Raw genomic sequence first — 16,438 nt, forward strand, 5'->3', positions numbered from 1 at the left:
GTCTTTCAGTTCCTTTAAAGTGTCTGACTCTGTAAGTGACCTTAAGCTCCTTTAAAACAATTAAAAAATTCAAATATTTGTCTGCCAAAATTTTATAGCATGTTAGATAATGGGATGAATATCGTTATATATATTCTCTATACTTCTGGGTATACCTAATTTAGTTAATATTAACATTACTCATTTATGCTTTTATACACTTTGAGTTATATAAGGTCAAGGTCTCAAAACTAATCATAAAAACTAGTGACTGCTATTCATGCTAATATAATGACCCTTTCTCTAAAACAACTGCCAATAAATTTCATTATAAAAAGTTATTAAAAGGGTTAAAAACCTATTAAATGTCAAAGAATTTGCCTGACTCAAACTTCTAATAAAGAAAGAGAATAGGCTTTCTTTCTGAATTATTTAAATCTTTACTGACTGTGCACTGAACCATGAAATTAGAAAAGTGTTATTAGAAGTGTTCTCTGGTTTTTATAAAAGTTGGATCCCAGAATGTATCAAGCCACAGTCTTTAACTAGACTAGTTAAAGCAGTAGGTTTTTAATCCCAAATACATGGCTTCTACTGATATAAAGGTCATAATTAAAACTCTATCCTGTAACTTGGTGATAATGAAATTATTATTGGAGAAGCAAACATGTTCATTTAGAACATATGAGCTACATGTTCTGATTTTAATTTGGATAAATATCTTCAATTTTTTTTGATCTTTCAATGTCCACTAACATAGATCCACTCAACTGATAATTAGGTTTTAATAGTGATAATTTTAAAACACTAATGCTAACATTTTGAATTATCTATCATTTACAGGTTTAACATCTATAAAATATATGTTTAAATTAGATAATTATGGTATAAAGAGTTAAAATGGATCATAATTCTGCATGATTATAACCCTGTGCAATGATGGCATAAATTTAGGTATCAATTATAAAAAATAGCAAATATACCTTTCACATTTTATATCTATTTCTCCAGGAAAGTACATTTAGTGCAACTGATTTGAAATGGTCTATACCTGACAGGAAGGTAAGTGTCCACACTGCCAGTCAGTCTCAACTGCTCAGTGCTAGCCTTTGGTAATTGTGGGTTGTTGTTTTTGTTGTTTTATGTGAGGAGTCAATGGATTTACAAAAAGATGCAACAAAATTTAAAATGATACAAAATACCAATTTCAAAACGACATCAAAAAGTGAGTGTATTGGGTGCTGGGGTGGCTCAGCATCTGCCGTTGGCTCAGGTGATGATCCCAGTGTCTTGGGATTGAGCCCCACAGTGGGAATTCCTGATCATCGAGGAGCCTGCTTCTCCCTCTCACTCTGCTGCTCTCCCAGTTAGTGCTCTCTGTCTCTCTCTCAAATAAATAAATAAAATAAATTATTTTAAAACGTGAATGTCTTTACCCACACTCAGCTCACAACAGAGCAAATAGGTAATTGGAATGATTCATGCTATAGCATATCGCTATATGAACTGACAACAGAAAAACGTTTTGGTAGAGGAAGGCAGAAGAACTCTCTTTTAAGAATTAGAACCTAGGGGCTCCATAATAATCTGGCATCTTCTCAGTGTTCTATCTATGGTTAGAAATGATGGGAACGCTGGGGATCTTCCCATTCTTTGTTTAAGGTCAACTGTGCCCACAAATGTAACACTTAATGCTGATTTACTCTCTGTACTAAGCAGTGGTCTGCATAGATTCCTTTGTGTGTGGATGGTAATTGTTCAAATCTTGGATCCTTGGCAATCCTTAGAGCCACTCAATCCTTTTGCCCCGATTTCTCAATTTCAGCCATTACAGTCAGTTATACAAGTTACACAAGATATACAAGATACTATTGGCATATGAGTAGTCCCTCATTGACTGTACTAAGTCAAGTTTGACTTTAATGGAAAAGTTGATAAACTTGGTGTCAACCAGCATGTAGTAAGGTGCACCCAGCTGTTTGCGATACTGGAAGAATAAGCAGGAAGGATATTGGGAGACTTCCTTTTCCTTGGGTGCCCTGGGATCTTGTTTTTCTTTCTTTTTGGGTTTCAATATATTCTTCTCTATCCTCTCTTTAAGACTCTGATCTCAGAGACTAAGCATTCCCTTCATGATCAAATACTTCCTCACTTTCTTTTACTTCCTCACTCATGCTGCACTCTACTTTCTGGTAATTGTAGTCTTAAGTTATTTTATATTAATAATATCTACGACTTACTGGTCCTCCTTGATACTCTAAGCACAGAGCCCTGTTTAACCCTCCCAATAACCAGGTGAGACCATCACACCCATGAAGGAACAAAGGCTTGGTGAGGGGATCTTTCTGCTGTTCAGTAAGTGGACCAGCTGGAATTTGTCACAAGCTGCCTGACCTTCAAAGTCTGTATCATAACCATGGCACCTCTACTGTTGATCCAGTATGTGAACTGATATTTTTAGATGTGCTTTTTAACAAAAGATAGTTGGAAGAGCTTGCTGGGGAACATGCAGCTAGAACCGAGAAGGACTGACTTTAAAGCACTGATGCTTTGGGTAAGAAATTCAGTTGGAAATGCATTGCTGAACACTTGCTCTGTGCCTAATACTATGATAGGTCACATGGGGAAATAATGGCAGATAAGACTGTACCTATGATTGAAGAGGTGACAGGGCAGGGAGACATACAGTAATACAAGTCAGGTGGGGAGTCATTGCCATAACCAAAAATGCACTGCTACGTAGACTTGCAGAGCAGGAACTGTGATTTCCGCGGGGACTGAAATGTGCGAATAATGTTGCCTCAAGAAGTCCGTCTGCAATGATTGAAACTGCTGTGAGCATCGTGGAGAACTGAGGATGCTTTTTAAACAAAACAAGCAAGCCAAAGCAGACACAGACCAATAAAAACAGAGAACAAGCTGATGGTGGCCAGAGGTGGGACGGATGGGCAAAATGGTGAACGGTGAAGCGAGTGCACATACAGGCTTCCAGTTATGGAATGAATAAGTCGGACGGAGGTTGGGGGGTGAAAAGCACAGCACAGGGATACAGTCAATGGTACTATTTTGGCATTGCGTGGGGACAGATGGCAGCTGTGCCTGTGGTGAGCACAGCATAACGTACAGACTTGTCCAATCACTCTGCTGTACCCCTGAAGCTACAGTGACATTGTGTGTCAACTCTACTTCAATAAAAGAATGCTTCTTAAAAGGAGGGCATTCGAAAAGTGGAAATAAGTGGCAATCGAACTCGGAAGGCAATGGGATGAACGCTAAGCTACATCATTTGACTGTTGGACGGTCAACTCTACTTGCTACAGTTTCACAAAAATGATGATTTGTCTAAGAGACTGTGAAAAATTGAGCAAAAATAAAATCATAATGTGGCTTTTCCACCTAAGTAAACCTTAACCATTTGGTACACAATCAAATCACATTAAAAAAAAAAAACTGTGACTGAGAGTCATCTGATAGTCTGATTTCTGCTTGAGAATGAGCAATTTGAGTGTCCACTGTTTTCCCTGTTAAGTTTTAGGATTGCTAGAGACTTTGTAGTGTTAAGACTACCTGTCAAAATATTCTAAAGTATCAAGTTGTTCTAACTGGGAGAAGCCCATAAAACACACTAACAGCAGATGCTACATTAGCAGAGAGACCATTTTATCAAACCCTAAATATGGGCTTACAGTTTCAAAAATAACTTGGGTTTTTACACTAGGTCCTGAAAAAAGAGTTATGGGCACACGAACATAGTCATTTGGATCAGGATCTCTGCAACATTCCTTAAATTAACTACCAATGTTGCCACATAAACTAAGCTTTCATAGAATAAGTGACTCAAAGACTTTGATCAAAACTTTTCTTTGTATTTGCCCCACTTGTCAATCAGGGCCATTCACCTGTTAGGGATGGACGTTATCCAGAAGGAAAAAGAAAAACAAAGCACTCTGCAAAGGAGGTGAGAAGGTGCAAGGGTTTCTGTGGTCTAGGCTGTTCTCCTGGATTAATTATGTGAATGCTTCATGACTGGCTGAGACAAACAGGAAAAGTACGAGGAGTATAAGGCAGATGGGCTGTGAGGAATGAGCGCTGAGTGGACATGATTTGCCTGAAAATATGTTTCCTTTCCCCCTCACAGGAAAAGACTAAATGGATGCTTAATGGGTTTATGAGGGCTGGTATCAGGAACTTTTAACAGAAAAGAAGATCTTTCTGCACATTACATTCAATTTTTGATGAAGAGAACTTTTTCCACCAGCTTTATCATTAAGTGGTATCTCTCCTACTTGTTATCCCTGAAGAAGTGGATGGCTGGGACTCTGGGGAGCCATTGACCTTAAAGCACAGTAGGGGGTGCCTTCTAGGCCATGGTCTACAAAGGGTTCATCCACATGAGGGGGATGAATCTGTGTTAGATTATAATAAATCTAATGTGGGCCCTGCCCTGACAGGAAGGCTATCTTAGAATAAGAATTCAATTAAGTTAGCAGTAGCTCTTAATATTCATGCCCATAATCTGGGTAACATAATTTCAGCAAAATGTCTAAAAATTCCCAGGAATGTGGGTGTCCTTTTTAATTTAAATTTAATTTAGTGTCTTGGTATTTTGTTTTGTTTTAATTCTTGCTGAAAACCGTCTAGAATGCCTTTGCCCACTTTTCTGCACTAGTTAAACACCCGGTTCTAAATGAAATGGAAAAAATACTCTTTTTATCATGAGTCATAAAGGATTTCAAGAGCATTAACTTTTTTCTCAATAATCATTGTGCCATTTTGTGACTGTGGAATATGGACTTAATGTTCTTTGATCTGTGGACATACCCTTCCTAATGAATGCATTTCTTTATTCCTTCCTCCCTTCTTTTCTTCCTTCCTTTCTTTCTTGTAAAGATTTATTTATTTATTAGAGAGAAAGAGCATGAGCAGGAGAGGGGCCAAGGGAGAGAGAGAGAGAGAAACTGAAGAAGACTCCCCACTCATCATGGAGCCCGAGGTGGGGCTTCATCTTCCAATCCTGAAATCATGACCTGAGCAGAAATCAAGAGTCGGAGGCTTAACTGACTATACCACCCAGGCACCCCTAGTGAATGCATTTCTGATCTTTAAAGTGCTATGTGTGAAAACAAAAGTAAAATAAAATAAAGTAATAGCTGAGAAGTTTGTTTGGTTGGACTCTTAATAATAAAGATTTTAGGGGCACCTGGGTGGCTCAGTGGATTAAGCCTCTGCCTTCAGCTCAGGTCATGATCTCAGGGTCCGGGGATCAAGCCCCACATCAGGCTCTCTGCTCAGCAGGGAGACTGCTTCCCCCTCTCTCTCTCTGCCTGCCTCTATGCCTACTTGTGATCTCTGTCTGCCAAATAAATAAATAAAATCTTTTAAAATAAGCTTTTTAATCTGCTGGGGGATATTTTTTAAAATTAAAAGTGATATTCAATTTGTTACTTTATTTCCTAAATTTTAGTAATAGCATTGGCATATTTTAGCAAGAAAAAAGGACTACCATCACTTCGTATAAAACCTAGAAGTCTATTTTGAGGCTAAATCCAAATACTAACAGAACTATTTAAACAATAAAATCCTGTATCCTAGAAGTTCTTACTGGCATATAGTTATATACATTTTGCTGAATGAGAAGCTACACTAATTGACATACTCATCAAGCTTTGGTTCAAAAGGAAAAACCAACAGGAGCAAAGTTCTAGACTTGAAAAGGATGTATTTTTGTAGGACTGGCTTAATTGTTAAGCTGATGAATGTTCTGGTGGAACATTTCAGCGACACCAGAATAAAAATTGTTTAGCATGAGAACTTATTGCAACAAAGTTACTAATAAGAGCCTCTGTTGTATTAGAATTTGCTTTTTACACATTAGCTTTTATTCTTTCTGTTCTTTTCCGATGCAATATCAGGGGAGAAGCTTAACTTAGGTGCATTTTTTTCCCAAATAATACCCTGCACCGGGAAAAAGTGTTAATTGACAGAATGGCAGTTTTGCATATAATTAGGATCTTACTCACTGGTCAGTTATATATATTGATAACTGCAACTCTGCTGTCCTTTTTCCCCTGATAATAAAATAACCCAAATAGCAATGTCAAATCAAGGAGTTGTTAAGAATGCTACACACAGGTGCCACTGAAGGCAGGATATTTCTTGTAAGTTATGAAAGATGTGCGTTGCTCATGGATAAAATGTAGTTTAATGATATGGAAATAAGTTCATGGTTCTTCTATACTGTATTTACAATTTTGTGTCTAAAACATATTTAATATCTCTAGCATAATTATATGACCACAAAATGACAGCTCCAATAAATGGGAAAAATCTCAATTACATTGATCAACTAAAGGAAAAGAGAAAAACTCGCATCACTGAAGTTTAGAGCCTATTACAAGGAAGCAAGAAAGAATATCTACCCTGCAGTTTTTAAATTTAAGACCATCTGATCATTTTTCTGCATCTGCATTTATAGAAGCTAATAGAATTTATCAGTTACAATTTATTTTCTAAAGAAAAAAATGCTCTCGGAAAAGACAGAAGTCAGAACCTATTAAAAAAAGTGTATTATATTCTATTTCCCCTTTCACAGGCCAGGAGTATTTTAGTTGAAGACTATAAATACTTATATTTTACTGTTTTCTCTTTTAAATGAAACAGGGAAATAGCCTGGGGCGGGAGGGCTTCTGTTTCTTGCCTCCCTCCACCAGAACTTTCTTTGGATGTTCACTGCATGTGATGCAAAGGCAGGGGGAGGCCGGGGTTTAGTGGGGTGGAGGGCAGGGGGAACAACAGGGGAGGGGTGGCAGGGACCAGAGGAACTAAAGGGAGAGGGATCTGGACTCTACCCTTCAGGGTCTCAAGGGAACCTTCTCAGAGAGATGTGCCCTGATAAGCCTGCAAGACTAGATCCATCCTTCCCAAGCCAGGCATCTTTTTCGCAGCATGATCAACATTTATCATTATCGAGGGTGGGGCTATGCGAATTTTAACACGAACACAACTACCCCAGGGATCTTTTTAAAATGTGACTCGGATTCAGGAAGTCTTGGGAAGGAACTGGGATTCAGCATTTCTAACAGCTCCCAGGTGGTGCCAGTGTGTCCCACCCAGTGCGTTTCAGGATTATTTGACTTCCCTGAGCAGAATCCAAATTCTGAAGGCAGAGTACCTTGCCTGTGTTTTTTTACTGTTCTGTTCTCAGTGCCAAACTCAGACGCACTAAAGAACCAGGCTCAGAGAGGAGAATTATGCCGTAGCCGTTGAATACAGAACCATCTGGTAGAGATCCAAGCTCTCCCAGAGAGTTGGCCTATTGTTTGTGGATTCTCTTGCTAGTTTTCATGCCATGAGATTATGGTACAGAATTACCAGCTGACAATAGGACATGTTGGCCGGCTTTTATGTGGGTAGTCTGATGAGAAATTTATTTCTTGTAAGTACCAGGTGATTATTAATTAATAGTGGATCAAGAATGGAGAGGCCATCATTTACCAAACATGACAGAACTTGCTGGGTAAGGTAAGAATAAAACCATGACTCTTGGTCTTCAAAAATTTTCAAATTCCAGAGTAAAATCCTTCTAAGATACTTAAATATTAGTATTTAGAATTTCTTAGCATATAAAAACTTAAGAACTCAATGAAAATAAAAGTACAATAATAAAAGTTGTGAAATGCAGCAAAAGCAGTGTGTAGATGGAAACTTATACCATTAAATGCATTTTTTAAACAAGAAGAAAGAACTAAAATTAATAAATAAAAATAAAAAATAAAAATAAATATAAAAATAAAATTAATTTTATCTTATGAACCAGAGAAGGAAAAGCAATTTGAGTCTAAACATAGGAGAAGAAAAGAAATAATAAAAATTAATGATGAAATCAATGAAATTGACAACAAAGAAACCATAGAAAAAAGAAATCAACAAAGCCAAAAGCTGGTTCTTTGAGAAATCAATAAAATTGATTAACCCCTGGACAGGCTAACAAACAAAAATAATTGAGGATACTAATTACAGTATCATATATGGAAAAGGAGTCATCCTTATTGATGACAAACACATTAAAAGGATAATAAAAGAATGATATGAAAAACTCTAGGGTCACAAATTTAACAATTTAGATGAAATAGAACAACTCCTTGAGATTCAAAAACTACCAAAACTCATACAAAGAAAAATAGGGAACCCAAATAATCCTATACCTATTAGATAAATTAACCAATAATCAACAATGTCCTGAAAAGAATCACCAGGTCCATGTAGTTTCTAACAAGCATTTGTGGAAGAAATCATACCAATTCTGCATAATAGCTCCAGAAACAGAGAAAACACTTCCTAACCTATGTTATAAGACCCCAAATTTCCTATTACTTCTATAGATTAACTACAGACCAGTAACTCTCATAAAGATAAATACAAAAACTTCAATAAAACATTTATAAGTTAAATCTAATGATGTAGTTACATACCACAAACAAGTAGAATTTATTCTAAGTATGCAAGGCTAGCTCAACATTAGAAATCTATCCATATAGTCCAACGCCTCCCCAGGCTAAAAAAAAAGGGGTGGGTGGATAAAAATTGATGTTAAAGGTACAAACTTCTATCAGGTAGTAAAGTAATTAAATGCTCAGTTTAATGAATATTGGCAATATTGTGCTATAATTATGTGATGTGATAAATATCACTACAATGGCAATTATATTGTAATATTTAATGTATTAATGTAACACATTTTGCCCTTTAAATTTACACGATGTTATATGTCAAATATATTCAGTGAAATAAACAGGCTAAAAAAGAAAAATTGTACGATCATATCAATAGATGCAGAAAAGGCATGTGACAAAAATCTAAACCCATTAATGATAAAAAAAAACTTTTAACAAATTAAGAATAGTAAAGAACTTAACTTCATTTTAAAAATCTATGAACACTTTTCAGCTAACATCATATTCAATGGTGAAAAATTGGATATTTTCTCCTTATAATTGGAAACAAGGCAAAGATGTCCCTTTTCACCACTTTTATTTAATGTTATATTGAAAGTCCAACTAAACAATAGGACAATAAAAGGAAATAAAGGATTACACAGCTCAGAAAGAAAGAAAACCTTCTCAATTTGCAGGTGACATGATTGTCTATGAAGAAAATCCCAAAGATTCAACAATAACAACAACAACAACAACAAAGCTCTTCAAAATAATAAGCTGATAAAGTAAGTATGAAGGATTTGATGCTTTCCTATATATGAGCCTTGAAAAACTGGAATTTGAAACTTAGGAAAAGTTACTTATAATAGCATTCCAAAAATGAGATATTTAGGCATAAATGTAACAAAACATATACAGGATCTACATATAGAAAACTATGAACACTGAAGAAAAAAAATCAATGAGGTCTAAATAAAAGGAGAGACATTCTGTGTTCAAGGATTCAAAGACTCAATATTGTTAAAATGTCAGTTCCTCTCAACTTGATCTATAGATCCAACATAATCCCAATCAAATCTCAGCAAGCCATTTCATAGATTTAAGAACACTTCATACATATAAGAAGTTTACTTGGAAAACAAAGGACCTAGAAGAGCCAACAGAATACTGAAGAAGAACAAAGTTGGAGGACTCACACTGCCTGATTTCAAGACTTACTATCGAGCTACAGTAATGAAGATAGAATGGTATTGGCAAGACAATAGACACATGGATCATTGAACAGAATAGATAGCCCAGAATAGATCCATACAAATATAGTCACTGATCCTTGGCAAAAGAGCAAAGGCAATTCAATGGAGAAATAAAATCTTGTCAACAAATGATGCTGGAACTATTAGACATGCATATGTAAAAGAAAAAAAATGTATGAGATGTTTCATTCAATACTAGGGGGAATGGAAAATGGTATAGCAACTTTGGAAGACATTTTGACAGTTTCTTACAAAATTAACATAGTCTTACCAAACAATTTAGTGATCACATTCCTAGGTAATTACCCATTGATATGAAAACTTACATCCCCCCAGCCCAAGAACATGCACACAAATGTTTGTAGCGGATTTATTCATAATCACCAAAAAAGTCCTTCAATAGGTGAATGTATAAATAAAATCTGGTATATCCATGCAATGGAATATTTTTCAGTGGTAAAGAGAAATGAGCTTAAAGCCATGAAAATACATGAGTGAATCTTAAATGTATATTGCTAAGTGAAAGGAGCCAGTGTATTTTCAATTTTATAACATTCTGGAAAAGGAAAAACTAGATTGATCATAAACATGATGGCCAAGGGTTCAGGAAGAAGCGGTGGTTAAATACGTAAAACAAAGGGGATTTTTTTAGGGCAGTGAAACTATTCTGTATGATGTTGCAATGGTGGAGACAAAACATTAAGCATGTGCCAAAACCTACAGAAATTTATAGCACACAAAGTAAATCTGCATGTATGAAAATTAAAAAACATACTTAGGAGGTTGGGGAATCCCAGGATGGAATGAAGAATATGACAAAAGAATCTTCATTTATTGCCAAAATATGAAATAATCTCAATAAGGAGATGGGTAAGAAGTTGCTGAGCTAAGTAACTTCGGACATGAGTAGTCTATCAGACAAAAGGCAAAAGGAACTGTGTTTGCACTGTATCCTAGTTGATAGAGTTGTTTCCCACAGGAGTATGGGTTACCAATTCTGATACTGGTATACATAATACCTGGAATGGGACGGTAAAGTAAATGGAGTGGTTATTGGGGCCAGCCTTCTCACTATTGTTGTGGGAGGTTACAGATGAACAAGGGCAGAAGACTCTGTGGCAATGGACTGGAGTTGAAGACACCAGTATGAAGTACTATTTAGCTTACTATGGACACAGATGGCTACATATACAAACTTTATAGATGTGTGTATAAATACAGGTTAATATTCATGCATAGAGTCCCCTGCTCTGTCAGCTGAGAGGTTCTGGGAGCAATGAAACCCCAGTAGCTGTGAGCATAATGAGTGCCCAGATCTGAGTTTCTGATATCATTCTCTAATAAAAGGAACCAGGGCTCTTTGGAAAAAGGGCTGGTTCTAGGACAGGAACAGAAAATATGAAAGATGAACCTGCAGTATTTTTGTAGTGACAGAAAATAAGAAAGTGTCCAAAATACAAAAACAAACAACACACACACAGATACACAGACACACACACCGGCATGGGTGTTTATTCGAGGGATACAGAACCCAACTGAAATAGCTCCCAGTAGCCACACTGGAACGATTTGAGATGATAGATAGATAGATAGATAGATAAACAGATAGATAAAATAGTATTAGATTATAACCGAATGTATAAAAATAAATCCTCATGGATCCATAATGAAAAAAGTAAATGAATAGATAAATAAAAAAAGAAATAAATGGGAGAGAATAGACAAGTCTCCAACGAAGAAGAATTTCAAATGATTTATGTAGATACTCACCTTCAAGGCTGGGGATCATAACTCCCCACTCCTTAAATGTGGGTTGTACATAATGACTTTCTTGCAAATAATGCAATATGGTAAGGGAGAATTTAAAATATTGAAAAATTAAAGTTAATTAATTAAAATTAAAAAAAAACAGTATCTCTATAGTGCAGAGACCTGACAAACACTACTTGAGCCCCATGATCAAGGTTACCATCAACCATGATAAGTGATATTGACAAGATGAACCCTTGGCATGATCTGATGAGAATGGTACTTTATGGTTTTCCTTCTGGGACTGTATTATTTCAATGCAATTGTGAAAAAAAATCAGATGAATCCTGGTCAAGGGACATTCTACAAAATACCTGACAGGAGTTCCTAAAACTGTCAAAATTGTCAAAAACAAGGAAAATCAGAGAAACTGCCATTGCCCAAGAGGAGCCTAAGGAGAGCTGATAATGAAATGTAATGTGCTATCCTGGATGTTATCATGGGAGAGAAAGGAGACATTAGGGAAAAGCTGAGGATATCTAAATAAAGTATGAACTTTAGATAAGAATCATGTATCAATATGTGTTCATCATATGTGACAAGTGTACCACATTCACGTAAGATGTAAATAATAGGGGCAACTAGGTCTGGGCATGCAGGGACCCTCTGTACTATCTTCACAATTATTTAGTAAATTTAAAACTCCTCTAAAATTAAAAAAAATCATTTTTTAAACTGGCCTGGTTTTACTGCTAGTAGCTGAGCTATAAGCTAACCAAGAATCAAGTATATTAGTTCCCAAACCTGTTTATGCCATCGTACTTATTAATGCAATTGCAACATTTATTCAAATAACATACAAACTGATTAAATCTGCATGCATGCAAAGAGAATTGTTTCTGTATAAATCAAATTTAATGCTCTGTAAAGACTGAATAAAGATATGCTGTTTAAAAACTTGTTGCCTAATTATGACAGAATGATACTGTTAAAGATTATAAAAATATTGCAAGCATGTATAAAAAAAATCTTCCTTCAGGTTGTCTCATAAGAATCTTTAACTTCTTGCACATTTTAAAGAAACTGAAAGAGAAAACAGGAATAGGCAGAATTTTATAGCTGTGGTTCATACTACAAATTGCACGCAGGGCTGCGATCACAGGCCCAAACACCGAGAGAACGTTGGTCCTTCCCCAAAATGACTGGATATTTATTTGCTCATCTGCTCTTTTGGCCAAGTAACTACTGTGTCCTGATCTTTCTACTACCTTCTCAAAATCTTAGTTGGATGTAGAAAGAAGTTCTCTACAGATTACGATCTCACATGCATGAATCACAGTGAGGCTGAAAATGTTCGCACTGGAATTTTGTCAACTTCCCCTCCCACCAAGTACTCACTGTGCTGGCATTTGTTGGGATTGTTCAAAAATAAGGTGATAAACTTCCACTAAACATCTGTGGAAGATACTAGCAAAATACTGCATACTAGTACAGATCTTCTTCAACTGACAATGGAGTTATATCCTAACAAAGCATAAGTCAAAAATGCATTTAACCCCCAACCTACCAAAAAATCACAGCCTAGCCTAGCCTACCTTAAAGGTGCTCCAAACACTTACAGTAGCCCACAGTTGGGCAATAGCTTACATAATTTATTGAATACCGCACTGCAAGTGAAAAACAGAATGGTTGTATGGGTGCAGAGTGGTTGTAAGTGTGTTGGTGGTTGACTGTCACGATCATGTGACTGTGGCCACTGCCCCTGCCCAGCATCACGAGCAAGGATTGTACTATGGATCACTAGCCTGGCAACTGATTCAAACTCAAAAGACCGAGTATAATTTCTACTGAACATGTATTGCCTTTGTACCACCATATAGTCAAAGAATCTTTTTTTTTTTTTAAAGATTTTATTTCTTTGAGAGAGAAAGAGAGTAAGAGAGAGCTCATGAGAGCAGGGTGAGGGGCAGAGGGAGAAGCAGACTCCTTGCTGAGCTGGAAGCCTGACTCAGGACTCAATCCCAGGACCTGGAATCATGACCTGAACAGAAGGCAGACGCTTAACCCACTGAGCCACCCAGGCACCCTAACTGAAACATCTTAAGCCATACCTTGGCAAGTTGGGAACTGCGTGGATACTGGTAGACTATCTGACTATGTTTGTTTTTTGCTTTTTTTTTTTTTTTTTAAGATTTTATTTATTTTTGAGAGAGAGCAATAGCAAGAGAGAGCACAAGTTGTAGAGGAGCAGAGGGAGAGGGAGAAGCAGACTCGCTGCTGAACAGAGCACCCGATATGGGACTCGATTCCAGGATCCTGGAATCATGACCTGAGCTAAAGGCAGACACTTAACTGACTGAGCCACCCAGGCTCCCCTGTTCTCTTTTGAGTGAGACTCTATTGAGCTGTCTAGCTGCTGAGAGTTTCCATGATTATTGGCTATTTCTCCTCCACAGTCTGTTTAAGGGCAGAAACCAGAAATTTCTTGAGTGACTTGTCACTTCTGAAAAGAATACATAACATGAATGCCAGGACGTTTTTCTCACCATGATAGATGAAGACCTATTGTTGGCCAAGTGTTACAGGATGTGGGCCCTATCATCAACCACACTGAAGGCAAACAAACTTTAGACTTTTTTACCTGACTAGTGAGTCTACTGTGAGGGACTTCATCCATCTATGCCTGCCATACATTGCACAGGTTTTCTAAGTGCTGGAAGTGTATTAATGAGTATACCCATGTTTTTATTTTCCCTGGTTGATTTTTAAAACTTTGCTATTAAAACTTTCTTAAGGGAAATTTTCCATTTCTACAGAAATACAGGAGTACCTTTTCAGAATGATGGAATTTTTATTTTGTTTTGGAGAAGGAAAAGTGTGAAGGGTGTTTTGAGTGTGTGTGGGTAGATGGCGGTAGGAATATACGTGTTCCCAAGAACATTTTGGCTTCCGAAAGGCTTTGTGAGCACTAAAGTAATGCTGGTTTCTGGAATCACCTATCTGAGGCATTTTTGAGCCAAGATTAGAAAGCCAGAGCCAAGAATGAGAATCGTGTATGATTTATTGAGAGAAGAAAGTCTATTTGCATTAGACTCAATCCCCAAAGAGGGATGTCTAAAAATTGCAAAAAACATTGCAAAATGTTGAAGGCAAAATTAATTTTTATTTACAACACAGATATGATGCCATTAAGAATGTTTAAAAGCAGAAAAGAAAGTTGCAAAGGCTACAAAAGTATGCAGCATGTCCAACACTGGAAGGTTGGACTCTGTTATCACCAAGAACTCTGTAGGTTGTATCATTATCTTTTCGACTCTGAATCTCCATCTAATCATTCAAGAGGAGGATTCCTGAATTTCATTCATCCCAGCAGGAAGTGAGCACAAAGAAGGCCTTTTGAGTACAAATCACAGTTTATAGTCCCTTTCAATAGTACTTTTTAGTGTTTAGGACTAAATGCAAGAACATTCTGGTGGTGATTTCAGTCACTGCTTCTGCATCACACACAGGACACCTACTAGGATATATATATATATATATATATATATATATATATATATTTATTTATTTATTTATAATAGAGATAGTATTTCCTAACATGGTGAGCAAGCATGCACTATAGATTCTGCGGAGTCAAAAATGCATCTTCCTTAGAAACCCTTCTGAAGTTACTTGAAGACATCGGGGGTGAAAATATTATGTAGATCGTCTACCAAGAGAGGAATTCACTAGTACAGAATAACTCAATATTCTGCACATTCTCTCTGCCATAAAGTTTCTCAAAGATGATGTTCTGAGGTCAGTGATTTTTTTTAAGGGCAGTCTCCATGATAGTGTAGACTCAGAAAAGTGACTTTCTTTTAGAATGGCAAGACAAAATTAGAGCACTAAAAAATTTAAAAGTCCACAATTTGGGGCACCTGGGTGGCTCAGTCGGTTAAATGTCCAACTCTTGATTTCAGCTCAGGTCATGATCCCAGGGTTGTGAGATCCAGTCCTGTGCTGGGCTCCCCAGTCAGCATGGAGTTTGCCTGAGATTTCTCTCTCTGCCTCTGTGCCTCCCCACTGCACTCTCTCTCTCTCAAATACATAAAAAAATTAAAAAAAAATGAAGTCCAGAATTTATAATCTCACAGTTGTGCAGTAGAATAATTTAAATGCAAATTCTTCTGGTTAAGTATCTTCGATATTTTTGTGACATTCTTTGGCAGTTTGTTTTGTAGCTAAGGAGTGAAAAAGGCGAGAGCAGAAGGTATGGCTCCTGCCCTGGTGAAAATTTGGGAAGGGTCAGAAGTTATGGAGGTTAGCCACAGTTAGCAAACACAAGTCATCTCTGAGCTTCAGTTTTTGTTCTTTAAAATATGGGGGCATGACTAGGTGACTCCTAAAGCTTTCCTTTTTGGGGACTATAGTTCAACATATGTGTATGGCATGAATTACAAAAGAATGAATGAACAGCTTTAAGTTAGCTTCATCAAAGTTGTCATTGGTGCTTAAAGACAGGCAGATCTAACTCTCATATTCTCCTAGATTATTTTTTTTTCCTTTGTATGCTTAACCCGAAATAGTTAATAAAGTTTCCAAGAATGCCTCATTTTTCTGTCAGGTCATAATACTTAATTAATAAACTAGTTAAAGAGATAGATATTTTATACCCTGAAACATCTCCACAAAATACACATGGTAATGTACAAGTTTTTTAATTAATTAATTAATTAATTATTTTTAAAAGAAGAGATTCTGCTGCTGATGTGTTAAGGGGAAGCTAAGTATCCCCAAATGAAAATACAGATATTTATTTAACAATATATGATAGACATTGTGTGCGTGTGTGTGTATATATATATCAGTCTGAATATCATCATGAAAGCAAAGTTGTTAAATAGACTAATATTGTGTTTTGGTGAGCAGAACAGAATGTGTTATGACTTGAGGTGGCCCACGCAAGTTCCCCAGACTCAGAGTACCTTCGGTAAAATGCATCTTTAAACAATTACTAATTTGCATTAGTATTTTCCTTTT

The 16,438-nt window shown here is 36.6% G+C and overlaps 1 protein-coding gene and 1 pseudogene across 3 annotated transcripts in view; both read right to left on the minus strand.

The window, feature by feature from the left end:
* Positions 1-16,438, minus strand: part of TOX (thymocyte selection associated high mobility group box) — a 299,994-nt gene that overhangs the window by 58,229 nt on the left and 225,327 nt on the right. The gene's annotated exons all lie outside the window — the stretch shown is intronic.
* On the minus strand, positions 1,541-2,143 carry LOC116882301 (annotated as a pseudogene).

This window comes from Lontra canadensis, unplaced genomic scaffold (genome assembly GCF_010015895.1).
Source record: "Lontra canadensis isolate GAN:19392208 unplaced genomic scaffold, GSC_riverotter_1.0 scaffold83, whole genome shotgun sequence".
Lineage (NCBI taxonomy): Eukaryota > Metazoa > Chordata > Mammalia > Carnivora > Mustelidae > Lontra > Lontra canadensis.